General features: G+C 44.5%; 10 non-coding genes across 10 annotated transcripts; all 10 read right to left on the bottom strand.

Moving 5' to 3' along the window:
- Positions 1–594: 594 nt before the first annotated feature.
- On the bottom strand, positions 595–785 carry LOC141150095 (U2 spliceosomal RNA). Its single transcript, XR_012246365.1, has one exon. It is a non-coding gene; the product is annotated as a U2 spliceosomal RNA (small nuclear RNA).
- Positions 786–1,899: 1,114 nt separating this feature from the next.
- Positions 1,900–2,090, bottom strand: LOC141150143 (U2 spliceosomal RNA). Its single transcript, XR_012246412.1, has one exon. It is a non-coding gene; the product is annotated as a U2 spliceosomal RNA (small nuclear RNA).
- A 1,115-nt stretch (positions 2,091–3,205) lies between these two features.
- On the bottom strand, positions 3,206–3,396 carry LOC141275436 (U2 spliceosomal RNA). The gene has a single exon (XR_012323676.1). It is a non-coding gene; the product is annotated as a U2 spliceosomal RNA (small nuclear RNA).
- Positions 3,397–4,511: 1,115 nt separating this feature from the next.
- On the bottom strand, positions 4,512–4,702 carry LOC141150096 (U2 spliceosomal RNA). Its single transcript, XR_012246366.1, has one exon. It is a non-coding gene; the product is annotated as a U2 spliceosomal RNA (small nuclear RNA).
- A 1,114-nt stretch (positions 4,703–5,816) lies between these two features.
- Positions 5,817–6,007, bottom strand: LOC141150145 (U2 spliceosomal RNA). Its single transcript, XR_012246414.1, has one exon. It is a non-coding gene; the product is annotated as a U2 spliceosomal RNA (small nuclear RNA).
- Positions 6,008–7,122: 1,115 nt separating this feature from the next.
- LOC141149602 (U2 spliceosomal RNA) lies at positions 7,123–7,313 on the bottom strand. The gene has a single exon (XR_012245893.1). It is a non-coding gene; the product is annotated as a U2 spliceosomal RNA (small nuclear RNA).
- A 1,115-nt stretch (positions 7,314–8,428) lies between these two features.
- LOC141150073 (U2 spliceosomal RNA) lies at positions 8,429–8,619 on the bottom strand. The gene has a single exon (XR_012246343.1). It is a non-coding gene; the product is annotated as a U2 spliceosomal RNA (small nuclear RNA).
- A 1,115-nt stretch (positions 8,620–9,734) lies between these two features.
- On the bottom strand, positions 9,735–9,925 carry LOC141150097 (U2 spliceosomal RNA). The gene has a single exon (XR_012246367.1). It is a non-coding gene; the product is annotated as a U2 spliceosomal RNA (small nuclear RNA).
- Positions 9,926–11,039: 1,114 nt separating this feature from the next.
- LOC141150074 (U2 spliceosomal RNA) lies at positions 11,040–11,230 on the bottom strand. The gene has a single exon (XR_012246344.1). It is a non-coding gene; the product is annotated as a U2 spliceosomal RNA (small nuclear RNA).
- Positions 11,231–12,345: 1,115 nt separating this feature from the next.
- LOC141275437 (U2 spliceosomal RNA) lies at positions 12,346–12,536 on the bottom strand. Its single transcript, XR_012323677.1, has one exon. It is a non-coding gene; the product is annotated as a U2 spliceosomal RNA (small nuclear RNA).
- Positions 12,537–12,703: the final 167 nt, after the last annotated feature.

Here is a 12,703-nt window from a genome sequence, read left to right on the forward strand (position 1 = left end):
CAGAATGCCACAGACTAATCAACCAAACTTTTTGGGTTGGGTTCTCTTTTATAGTCTGCAGGCATTAAATGAAAGAAGTCAGTGTTCCAGCAGAAGGAGACAACGTTTCAGAAAAGGCATTGTAGCAAACCAAAAAAGAAATTTTAAGCGCAGCAGAGTAACCAGCGCACATACCTGTTAGCTCAGGTGAGTTTAAAAGGCTGCTGTTGATAACAAGGGCATTTGCTAAATAGATGGTGTGTGTGCAACAATATACTGAAAGGTCAATTATATTGTGCAGCTTATCTCACCACCTGTAGTTATTTAGGTGAAAGCTCCAAAATGCTTGCCTAATATGTCTGTTTATCCAAAAGGAAGTAAAAAGGGAGAGCTAGAAAGATAGCATTGCATCACATTACATGGCAATGCAATGCACAGTTGCTGAAGTTGAACCAAAATGAGCTTGTAATCTGGCTTCTGCAACTTTGAACATGAAAAATCCAATGAGGAGAAGAAAAGCAAAGCTAAAGAGTCCATCCCAAAATCCGACAAACAAGCAAAATGAACAAAAAACATTGAATTCAATTCTTTCTGATTTTAGAAACTGCATTAAAGAAGGGGTGCACCGGTCCTGGAGATACTGCAATACCAGGTCAATGCGTGGAGTGGACAGAGCAAGCTCTTTTTCCATCTCCCTGTTCTAAAAATCCATTTAATATATGGTCCCCAGATAGGGGACGTATCAGATATTAAACTGATAAGAACAGATACTACACTTGATCTTATCCAAAAGGCCGAGAAGCGATAACCAGAATTGGTTTCAAACTACGGAGCCACCCAAGGATCCTGAAAAGTCCATTTGTGGAGATGAGCTCCTGGACTCCCGTTAAGAAGACATGTTGTCAACCTCTAGATCCCTTACATGCCTGCACTTTTCGGCTTGCTGCTGCTGCAATCCACGCGTTTTAGATCTGCATAACTCCACCTCTTTAAACACAGCACCTTCACCCCCTGCTGTTCCCACCCGCCTCAACACCGTTGGAAGGGAGGAGAACCAATTAAGGCGGGGGGTGGGGTGGAACGAGCAGCTGTCTACCCTTAGCAGGAGGGCTCCTGATTACATACCTCTCCTGCTGCTGCTGCTGCTGGCTGTCCAGCAGCAGACTGAAGGTGGCTGCTGCTGTGCACAGGTATATAAAGGCTCAGAGCCTATTATGACACGCGCAGCCAGCGTTCCATTGCCACATTCCATCTACTGCAGGCAGGATACCTGGCTGGCTGAATGTCGCTGAGAAGCTCACAGAGACCGCCATAAGGAACAGTTTAACAGAATGCCACAGACTAATCAACCAAACTTTTTGGGTTGGGTTCTCTTTTATAGTCTGCAGGCATTAAATGAAAGAAGTCAGTGTTCCAGCAGAAGGAGACAACGTTTCAGAAAAGGCATTGTAGCAAACCAAAAAGAAATTTTAAGCGCAGCAGAGTAACCAGCGCACATACCTGTTAGCTCAGGTGAGTTTAAAAGGCTGCTGTTGATAACAAGGGCATTTGCTAAATAGATGGTGTGTGTGCAACAATATACTGAAAGGTCAATTATATTGTGCAGCTTATCTCACCACCTGTAGTTCTTTAGGTGAAAGCTCCAAAATGCTTGCCTAATATGTCTGTTTATCCAAAAGGAAGTAAAAAGGGAGAGCTAGAAAGATAGCATTGCATCACATTACATGGCAATGCAATGCACAGTTGCTGAAGTTGAACCAAAATGAGCTTGTAATCTGGCTTCTGCAACTTTGAACATGAAAAATCCAATGAGGAGAAGAAAAGCAAAGCCAAAGAGTCCATCCCAAAATCCAACAAACAAGCAAAATGAACAAAAAACATTGAATTCAATTCTTTCTGATTTTAGAAACTGCATTAAAGAAGGGGTGCACCGGTCCTGGAGATACTGCAATACCAGGTCAATGCGTGGAGTGGACAGAGCAAGCTCTTTTTCCATCTCCCTGTTCTAAAAATCCATTTAATATATGGTCCTCAGATAGGGGACGTATCAGATATTAAACTGATAAGAACAGATACTACACTTGATATTAGCCAAAAGGCCGAGAAGCGATAACCAGAATTGGTTTCAAACTACGGAGCCACCCAAGGATCCTGAAAAGTCCATTTGTGGAGATGAGCTCCTGGACTCCCGTTAAGAAGACATGTTGTCAACCTCTAGATCCCTTACATGCCTGCACTTTTCGGCTTGCTGCTGCTGCAATCCACGCGTTTTAGATCTGCATAACTCCACCTCTTTAAACACAGCACCTTCACCCCCTGCTGTTCCCACCCGCCTCAACACCGTTGGAAGGGAGGAGAACCAATTAAGGCGGGGGGTGGGGTGGAACGAGCAGCTGTCTACCCTTAGCAGGAGGGCTCCTGATTACATACCTCTCCTGCTGCTGCTGCTGCTGGCTGTCCAGCAGCAGACTGAAGGTGGCTGCTGCTGTGCACAGGTATATAAAGGCTCAGAGCCTATTATGACACGCGCAGCCAGCGTTCCATTGCCACATTCCATCTACTGCAGGCAGGATACCTGGCTGGCTGAATGTCGCTGAGAAGCTCACAGAGACCGCCATAAGCAACAGTTTAACAGAATGCCACAGACTAATCAACCAAACTTTTTGGGTTGGGTTCTCTTTTATAGTCTGCAGGCATTAAATGAAAGAAGTCAGTGTTCCAGCAGAAGGAGACAACGTTTCAGAAAAGGCATTGTAGCAAACCAAAAAAGAAATTTTAAGCGCAGCAGAGTAACCAGCGCACATACCTGTTAGCTCAGGTGAGTTTAAAAGGCTGCTGTTGATAACAAGGGCATTTGCTAAATAGATGGTGTGTGTGCAACAATATACTGAAAGGTCAATTATATTGTGCAGCTTATCTCACCACCTGTAGTTATTTAGGTGAAAGCTCCAAAATGCTTGCCTAATATGTCTGTTTATCCAAAAGGAAGTAAAAAGGGAGAGCTAGAAAGATAGCATTGCATCACATTACATGGCAATGCAATGCACAGTTGCTGAAGTTGAACCAAAATGAGCTTGTAATCTGGCTTCTGCAACTTTGAACATGAAAAATCCAATGAGGAGAAGAAAAGCAAAGCCAAAGAGTCCATCCCAAAATCCGACAAACAAGCAAAATGAACAAAAAACATTGAATTCAATTCTTTCTGATTTTAGAAACTGCATTAAAGAAGGGGTGCACCGGTCCTGGAGATACTGCAATACCAGGTCAATGCGTGGAGTGGACAGAGCAAGCTCTTTTTCCATCTCCCTGTTCTAAAAATCCATTTAATATATGGTCCCCAGATAGGGGACGTATCAGATATTAAACTGATAAGAACAGATACTACACTTGATCTTAGCCAAAAGGCCGAGAAGCGATAACCAGAATTGGTTTCAAACTACGGAGCCACCCAAGGATCCTGAAAAGTCCATTTGTGGAGATGAGCTCCTGGACTCCTGTTAAGAAGACATGTTGTCAACCTCTAGATCCCTTACATGCCTGCACTTTTCGGCTTGCTGCTGCTGCAATCCACGCGTTTTAGATCTGCATAACTCCACCTCTTTAAACACAGCACCTTCACCCCCTGCTGTTCCCACCCGCCTCAACAACGTTGGAAGGGAGGAGAACCAATTAAGGCGGGGGGTGGGGTGGAACGAGCAGCTGTCTACCCTTAGCAGGAGGGCTCCTGATTACATACCTCTCCTGCTGCTGCTGCTGCTGGCTGTCCAGCAGCAGACTGAAGGTGGCTGCTGCTGTGCACAGGTATATAAAGGCTCAGAGCCTATTATGACACGCGCAGCCAGCGTTCCATTGCCACATTCCATCTACTGCAGGCAGGATACCTGGCTGGCTGAATGTCGCTGAGAAGCTCACAGAGACCGCCATAAGCAACAGTTTAACAGAATGCCACAGACTAATCAACCAAACTTTTTGGGTTGGGTTCTCTTTTATAGTCTGCAGGCATTAAATGAAAGAAGTCAGTGTTCCAGCAGAAGGAGACAACGTTTCAGAAAAGGCATTGTAGCAAACCAAAAAAGAAATTTTAAGCGCAGCAGAGTAACCAGCGCACATACCTGTTAGCTCAGGTGAGTTTAAAAGGCTGCTGTTGATAACAAGGGCATTTGCTAAATAGATGGTGTGTGTGCAACAATATACTGAAAGGTCAATTATATTGTGCAGCTTATCTCACCACCTGTAGTTATTTAGGTGAAAGCTCCAAAATGCTTGCCTAATATGTCTGTTTATCCAAAAGGAAGTAAAAAGGGAGAGCTAGAAAGATAGCATTGCATCACATTACATGGCAATGCAATGCACAGTTGCTGAAGTTGAACCAAAATGAGCTTGTAATCTGGCTTCTGCAACTTTGAACATGAAAAATCCAATGAGGAGAAGAAAAGCAAAGCTAAAGAGTCCATCCCAAAATCCGACAAACAAGCAAAATGAACAAAAAACATTGAATTCAATTCTTTCTGATTTTAGAAACTGCATTAAAGAAGGGGTGCACCGGTCCTGGAGATACTGCAATACCAGGTCAATGCGTGGAGTGGACAGAGCAAGCTCTTTTTCCATCTCCCTGTTCTAAAAATCCATTTAATATATGGTCCCCAGATAGGGGACGTATCAGATATTAAACTGATAAGAACAGATACTACACTTGATCTTATCCAAAAGGCCGAGAAGCGATAACCAGAATTGGTTTCAAACTACGGAGCCACCCAAGGATCCTGAAAAGTCCATTTGTGGAGATGAGCTCCTGGACTCCCGTTAAGAAGACATGTTGTCAACCTCTAGATCCCTTACATGCCTGCACTTTTCGGCTTGCTGCTGCTGCAATCCACGCGTTTTAGATCTGCATAACTCCACCTCTTTAAACACAGCACCTTCACCCCCTGCTGTTCCCACCCGCCTCAACACCGTTGGAAGGGAGGAGAACCAATTAAGGCGGGGGGTGGGGTGGAACGAGCAGCTGTCTACCCTTAGCAGGAGGGCTCCTGATTACATACCTCTCCTGCTGCTGCTGCTGCTGGCTGTCCAGCAGCAGACTGAAGGTGGCTGCTGCTGTGCACAGGTATATAAAGGCTCAGAGCCTATTATGACACGCGCAGCCAGCGTTCCATTGCCACATTCCATCTACTGCAGGCAGGATACCTGGCTGGCTGAATGTCGCTGAGAAGCTCACAGAGACCGCCATAAGGAACAGTTTAACAGAATGCCACAGACTAATCAACCAAACTTTTTGGGTTGGGTTCTCTTTTATAGTCTGCAGGCATTAAATGAAAGAAGTCAGTGTTCCAGCAGAAGGAGACAACGTTTCAGAAAAGGCATTGTAGCAAACCAAAAAGAAATTTTAAGCGCAGCAGAGTAACCAGCGCACATACCTGTTAGCTCAGGTGAGTTTAAAAGGCTGCTGTTGATAACAAGGGCATTTGCTAAATAGATGGTGTGTGTGCAACAATATACTGAAAGGTCAATTATATTGTGCAGCTTATCTCACCACCTGTAGTTCTTTAGGTGAAAGCTCCAAAATGCTTGCCTAATATGTCTGTTTATCCAAAAGGAAGTAAAAAGGGAGAGCTAGAAAGATAGCATTGCATCACATTACATGGCAATGCAATGCACAGTTGCTGAAGTTGAACCAAAATGAGCTTGTAATCTGGCTTCTGCAACTTTGAACATGAAAAATCCAATGAGGAGAAGAAAAGCAAAGCCAAAGAGTCCATCCCAAAATCCAACAAACAAGCAAAATGAACAAAAAACATTGAATTCAATTCTTTCTGATTTTAGAAACTGCATTAAAGAAGGGGTGCACCGGTCCTGGAGATACTGCAATACCAGGTCAATGCGTGGAGTGGACAGAGCAAGCTCTTTTTCCATCTCCCTGTTCTAAAAATCCATTTAATATATGGTCCTCAGATAGGGGACGTATCAGATATTAAACTGATAAGAACAGATACTACACTTGATATTAGCCAAAAGGCCGAGAAGCGATAACCAGAATTGGTTTCAAACTACGGAGCCACCCAAGGATCCTGAAAAGTCCATTTGTGGAGATGAGCTCCTGGACTCCCGTTAAGAAGACATGTTGTCAACCTCTAGATCCCTTACATGCCTGCACTTTTCGGCTTGCTGCTGCTGCAATCCACGCGTTTTAGATCTGCATAACTCCACCTCTTTAAACACAGCACCTTCACCCCCTGCTGTTCCCACCCGCCTCAACACCGTTGGAAGGGAGGAGAACCAATTAAGGCGGGGGGTGGGGTGGAACGAGCAGCTGTCTACCCTTAGCAGGAGGGCTCCTGATTACATACCTCTCCTGCTGCTGCTGCTGCTGGCTGTCCAGCAGCAGACTGAAGGTGGCTGCTGCTGTGCACAGGTATATAAAGGCTCAGAGCCTATTATGACACGCGCAGCCAGCGTTCCATTGCCACATTCCATCTACTGCAGGCAGGATACCTGGCTGGCTGAATGTCGCTGAGAAGCTCACAGAGACCGCCATAAGCAACAGTTTAACAGAATGCCACAGACTAATCAACCAAACTTTTTGGGTTGGGTTCTCTTTTATAGTCTGCAGGCATTAAATGAAAGAAGTCAGTGTTCCAGCAGAAGGAGACAACGTTTCAGAAAAGGCATTGTAGCAAACCAAAAAAGAAATTTTAAGCGCAGCAGAGTAACCAGCGCACATACCTGTTAGCTCAGGTGAGTTTAAAAGGCTGCTGTTGATAACAAGGGCATTTGCTAAATAGATGGTGTGTGTGCAACAATATACTGAAAGGTCAATTATATTGTGCAGCTTATCTCACCACCTGTAGTTATTTAGGTGAAAGCTCCAAAATGCTTGCCTAATATGTCTGTTTATCCAAAAGGAAGTAAAAAGGGAGAGCTAGAAAGATAGCATTGCATCACATTACATGGCAATGCAATGCACAGTTGCTGAAGTTGAACCAAAATGAGCTTGTAATCTGGCTTCTGCAACTTTGAACATGAAAAATCCAATGAGGAGAAGAAAAGCAAAGCCAAAGAGTCCATCCCAAAATCCGACAAACAAGCAAAATGAACAAAAAACATTGAATTCAATTCTTTCTGATTTTAGAAACTGCATTAAAGAAGGGGTGCACCGGTCCTGGAGATACTGCAATACCAGGTCAATGCGTGGAGTGGACAAAGCAAGCTCTTTTTCCATCTCCCTGTTCTAAAAATCCATTTAATATATGGTCCCCAGATAGGGGACGTATCAGATATTAAACTGATAAGAACAGATACTACACTTGATCTTAGCCAAAAGGCCGAGAAGCGATAACCAGAATTGGTTTCAAACTACGGAGCCACCCAAGGATCCTGAAAAGTCCATTTGTGGAGATGAGCTCCTGGACTCCTGTTAAGAAGACATGTTGTCAACCTCTAGATCCCTTACATGCCTGCACTTTTCGGCTTGCTGCTGCTGCAATCCACGCGTTTTAGATCTGCATAACTCCACCTCTTTAAACACAGCACCTTCACCCCCTGCTGTTCCCACCCGCCTCAACAACGTTGGAAGGGAGGAGAACCAATTAAGGCGGGGGGTGGGGTGGAACGAGCAGCTGTCTACCCTTAGCAGGAGGGCTCCTGATTACATACCTCTCCTGCTGCTGCTGCTGCTGGCTGTCCAGCAGCAGACTGAAGGTGGCTGCTGCTGTGCACAGGTATATAAAGGCTCAGAGCCTATTATGACACGCGCAGCCAGCGTTCCATTGCCACATTCCATCTACTGCAGGCAGGATACCTGGCTGGCTGAATGTCGCTGAGAAGCTCACAGAGACCGCCATAAGCAACAGTTTAACAGAATGCCACAGACTAATCAACCAAACTTTTTGGGTTGGGTTCTCTTTTATAGTCTGCAGGCATTAAATGAAAGAAGTCAGTGTTCCAGCAGAAGGAGACAACATTTCAGAAAAGGCATTGTAGCAAACCAAAAAAGAAATTTTAAGCGCAGCAGAGTAACCAGCGCACATACCTGTTAGCTCAGGTGAGTTTAAAAGGCTGCTGTTGATAACAAGGGCATTTGCTAAATTGATGGTGTGTGTGCAACAATATACTGAAAGGTCAATTATATTGTGCAGCTTATCTCACCACCTGTAGTTATTTAGGTGAAAGCTCCAAAATGCTTGCCTAATATGTCTGTTTATCCAAAAGGAAGTAAAAAGGGAGAGCTAGAAAGATAGCATTGCATCACATTACATGGCAATGCAATGCACAGTTGCTGAAGTTGAACCAAAATGAGCTTGTAATCTGGCTTCTGCAACTTTGAACATGAAAAATCCAATGAGGAGAAGAAAAGCAAAGCCAAAGAGTCCATCCCAAAATCCGACAAACAAGCAAAATGAACAAAAAACATTGAATTCAATTCTTTCTGATTTTAGAAACTGCATTAAAGAAGGGGTGCACCGGTCCTGGAGATACTGCAATACCAGGTCAATGCGTGGAGTGGACAGAGCAAGCTCTTTTTCCATCTCCCTGTTCTAAAAATCCATTTAATATATGGTCCCCAGATAGGGGACGTATCAGATATTAAACTGATAAGAACAGATACTACACTTGATATTAGCCAAAAGGCCGAGAAGCGATAACCAGAATTGGTTTCAAACTACGGAGCCACCCAAGGATCCTGAAAAGTCCATTTGTGGAGATGAGCTCCTGGACTCCCGTTAAGAAGACATGTTGTCAACCTCTAGATCCCTTACATGCCTGCACTTTTCGGCTTGCTGCTGCTGCAATCCACGCGTTTTAGATCTGCATAACTCCACCTCTTTAAACACAGCACCTTCACCCCCTGCTGTTCCCACCCGCCTCAACACCGTTGGAAGGGAGGAGAACCAATTAAGGCGGGGGGTGGGGTGGAACGAGCAGCTGTCTACCCTTAGCAGGAGGGCTCCTGATTACATACCTCTCCTGCTGCTGCTGCTGCTGGCTGTCCAGCAGCAGACTGAAGGTGGCTGCTGCTGTGCACAGGTATATAAAGGCTCAGAGCCTATTATGACATGCGCAGCCAGCGTTCCATTGCCACATTCCATCTACTGCAGGCAGGATACCTGGCTGGCTGAATGTCGCTGAGAAGCTCACAGAGACCGCCATAAGCAACAGTTTAACAGAATGCCACAGACTAATCAACCAAACTTTTTGGGTTGGGTTCTCTTTTATAGTCTGCAGGCATTAAATGAAAGAAGTCAGTGTTCCAGCAGAAGGAGACAACGTTTCAGAAAAGGCATTGTAGCAAACCAAAAAAGAAATTTTAAGCGCAGCAGAGTAACCAGCGCACATACCTGTTAGCTCAGGTGAGTTTAAAAGGCTGCTGTTGATAACAAGGGCATTTGCTAAATAGATGGTGTGTGTGCAACAATATACTGAAAGGTCAATTATATTGTGCAGCTTATCTCACCACCTGTAGTTATTTAGGTGAAAGCTCCAAAATGCTTGCCTAATATGTCTGTTTATCCAAAAGGAAGTAAAAAGGGAGAGCTAGAAAGATAGCATTGCATCACATTACATGGCAATGCAATGCACAGTTGCTGAAGTTGAACCAAAATGAGCTTGTAATCTGGCTTCTGCAACTTTGAACATGAAAAATCCAATGAGGAGAAGAAAAGCAAAGCTAAAGAGTCCATCCCAAAATCCGACAAACAAGCAAAATGAACAAAAAACATTGAATTCAATTCTTTCTGATTTTAGAAACTGCATTAAAGAAGGGGTGCACCGGTCCTGGAGATACTGCAATACCAGGTCAATGCGTGGAGTGGACAGAGCAAGCTCTTTTTCCATCTCCCTGTTCTAAAAATCCATTTAATATATGGTCCCCAGATAGGGGACGTATCAGATATTAAACTGATAAGAACAGATACTACACTTGATCTTATCCAAAAGGCCGAGAAGCGATAACCAGAATTGGTTTCAAACTACGGAGCCACCCAAGGATCCTTAAAAGTCCATTTGTGGAGATGAGCTCCTGGACTCCCGTTAAGAAGACATGTTGTCAACCTCTAGATCCCTTACATGCCTGCACTTTTCGGCTTGCTGCTGCTGCAATCCACGCGTTTTAGATCTGCATAACTCCACCTCTTTAAACACAGCACCTTCACCCCCTGCTGTTCCCACCCGCCTCAACACCGTTGGAAGGGAGGAGAACCAATTAAGGCGGGGGGTGGGGTGGAACGAGCAGCTGTCTACCCTTAGCAGGAGGGCTCCTGATTACATACCTCTCCTGCTGCTGCTGCTGCTGGCTGTCCAGCAGCAGACTGAAGGTGGCTGCTGCTGTGCACAGGTATATAAAGGCTCAGAGCCTATTATGACACGCGCAGCCAGCGTTCCATTGCCACATTCCATCTACTGCAGGCAGGATACCTGGCTGGCTGAATGTCGCTGAGAAGCTCACAGAGACCGCCATAAGGAACAGTTTAACAGAATGCCACAGACTAATCAACCAAACTTTTTGGGTTGGGTTCTCTTTTATAGTCTGCAGGCATTAAATGAAAGAAGTCAGTGTTCCAGCAGAAGGAGACAACGTTTCAGAAAAGGCATTGTAGCAAACCAAAAAGAAATTTTAAGCTCAGCAGAGTAACCAGCGCACATACCTGTTAGCTCAGGTGAGTTTAAAAGGCTGCTGTTGATAACAAGGGCATTTGCTAAATAGATGGTGTGTGTGCAACAATATACTGAAAGGTCAATTATATTGTGCAGCTTATCTCACCACCTGTAGTTCTTTAGGTGAAAGCTCCAAAATGCTTGCCTAATATGTCTGTTTATCCAAAAGGAAGTAAAAAGGGAGAGCTAGAAAGATAGCATTGCATCACATTACATGGCAATGCAATGCACAGTTGCTGAAGTTGAACCAAAATGAGCTTGTAATCTGGCTTCTGCAACTTTGAACATGAAAAATCCAATGAGGAGAAGAAAAGCAAAGCCAAAGAGTCCATCCCAAAATCCAACAAACAAGCAAAATGAACAAAAAACATTGAATTCAATTCTTTCTGATTTTAGAAACTGCATTAAAGAAGGGGTGCACCGGTCCTGGAGATACTGCAATACCAGGTCAATGCGTGGAGTGGACAGAGCAAGCTCTTTTTCCATCTCCCTGTTCTAAAAATCCATTTAATATATGGTCCCCAGATAGGGGACGTATCAGATATTAAACTGATAAGAACAGATACTACACTTGATATTAGCCAAAAGGCCGAGAAGCGATAACCAGAATTGGTTTCAAACTACGGAGCCACCCAAGGATCCTGAAAAGTCCATTTGTGGAGATGAGCTCCTGGACTCCCGTTAAGAAGACATGTTGTCAACCTCTAGATCCCTTACATGCCTGCACTTTTCGGCTTGCTGCTGCTGCAATCCACGCGTTTTAGATCTGCATAACTCCACCTCTTTAAACACAGCACCTTCACCCCCTGCTGTTCCCACCCGCCTCAACACCGTTGGAAGGGAGGAGAACCAATTAAGGCGGGGGGTGGGGTGGAACGAGCAGCTGTCTACCCTTAGCAGGAGGGCTCCTGATTACATACCTCTCCTGCTGCTGCTGCTGCTGGCTGTCCAGCAGCAGACTGAAGGTGGCTGCTGCTGTGCACAGGTATATAAAGGCTCAGAGCCTATTATGACACGCGCAGCCAGCGTTCCATTGCCACATTCCATCTACTGCAGGCAGGATACCTGGCTGGCTGAATGTCGCTGAGAAGCTCACAGAGACCGCCATAAGCAACAGTTTAACAGAATGCCACAGACTAATCAACCAAACTTTTTGGGTTGGGTTCTCTTTTATAGTCTGCAGGCATTAAATGAAAGAAGTCAGTGTTCCAGCAGAAGGAGACAACGTTTCAGAAAAGGCATTGTAGCAAACCAAAAAAGAAATTTTAAGCGCAGCAGAGTAACCAGCGCACATACCTGTTAGCTCAGGTGAGTTTAAAAGGCTGCTGTTGATAACAAGGGCATTTGCTAAATAGATGGTGTGTGTGCAACAATATACTGAAAGGTCAATTATATTGTGCAGCTTATCTCACCACCTGTAGTTATTTAGGTGAAAGCTCCAAAATGCTTGCCTAATATGTCTGTTTATCCAAAAGGAAGTAAAAAGGGAGAGCTAGAAAGATAGCATTGCATCACATTACATGGCAATGCAATGCACAGTTGCTGAAGTTGAACCAAAATGAGCTTGTAATCTGGCTTCTGCAACTTTGAACATGAAAAATCCAATGAGGAGAAGAAAAGCAAAGCCAAAGAGTCCATCCCAAAATCCGACAAACAAGCAAAATGAACAAAAAACATTGAATTCAATTCTTTCTGATTTTAGAAACTGCATTAAAGAAGGGGTGCACCGGTCCTGGAGATACTGCAATACCAGGTCAATGCGTGGAGTGGACAGAGCAAGCTCTTTTTCCATCTCCCTGTTCTAAAAATCCATTTAATATATGGTCCCCAGATAGGGGACGTATCAGATATTAAACTGATAAGAACAGATACTACACTTGATCTTAGCCAAAAGGCCGAGAAGCGATAACCAGAATTGGTTTCAAACTACGGAGCCACCCAAGGATCCTGAAAAGTCCATTTGTGGAGATGAGCTCCTGGACTCCCGTTAAGAAGACATGTTGTCAACCTCTAGATCCCTTACATGCCTGCACTTTTCGGCTTGCTGCTGCTGCAATCCACGCGTTTTAGATCT

This window comes from Phyllobates terribilis, unplaced genomic scaffold (assembly GCF_046119375.1).
Source record: "Phyllobates terribilis strain yellow unplaced genomic scaffold, ASM4611937v1 Scaffold_5__5_contigs__length_657084704, whole genome shotgun sequence".
In the NCBI taxonomy this organism is placed as follows: domain Eukaryota; kingdom Metazoa; phylum Chordata; class Amphibia; order Anura; family Dendrobatidae; genus Phyllobates; species Phyllobates terribilis.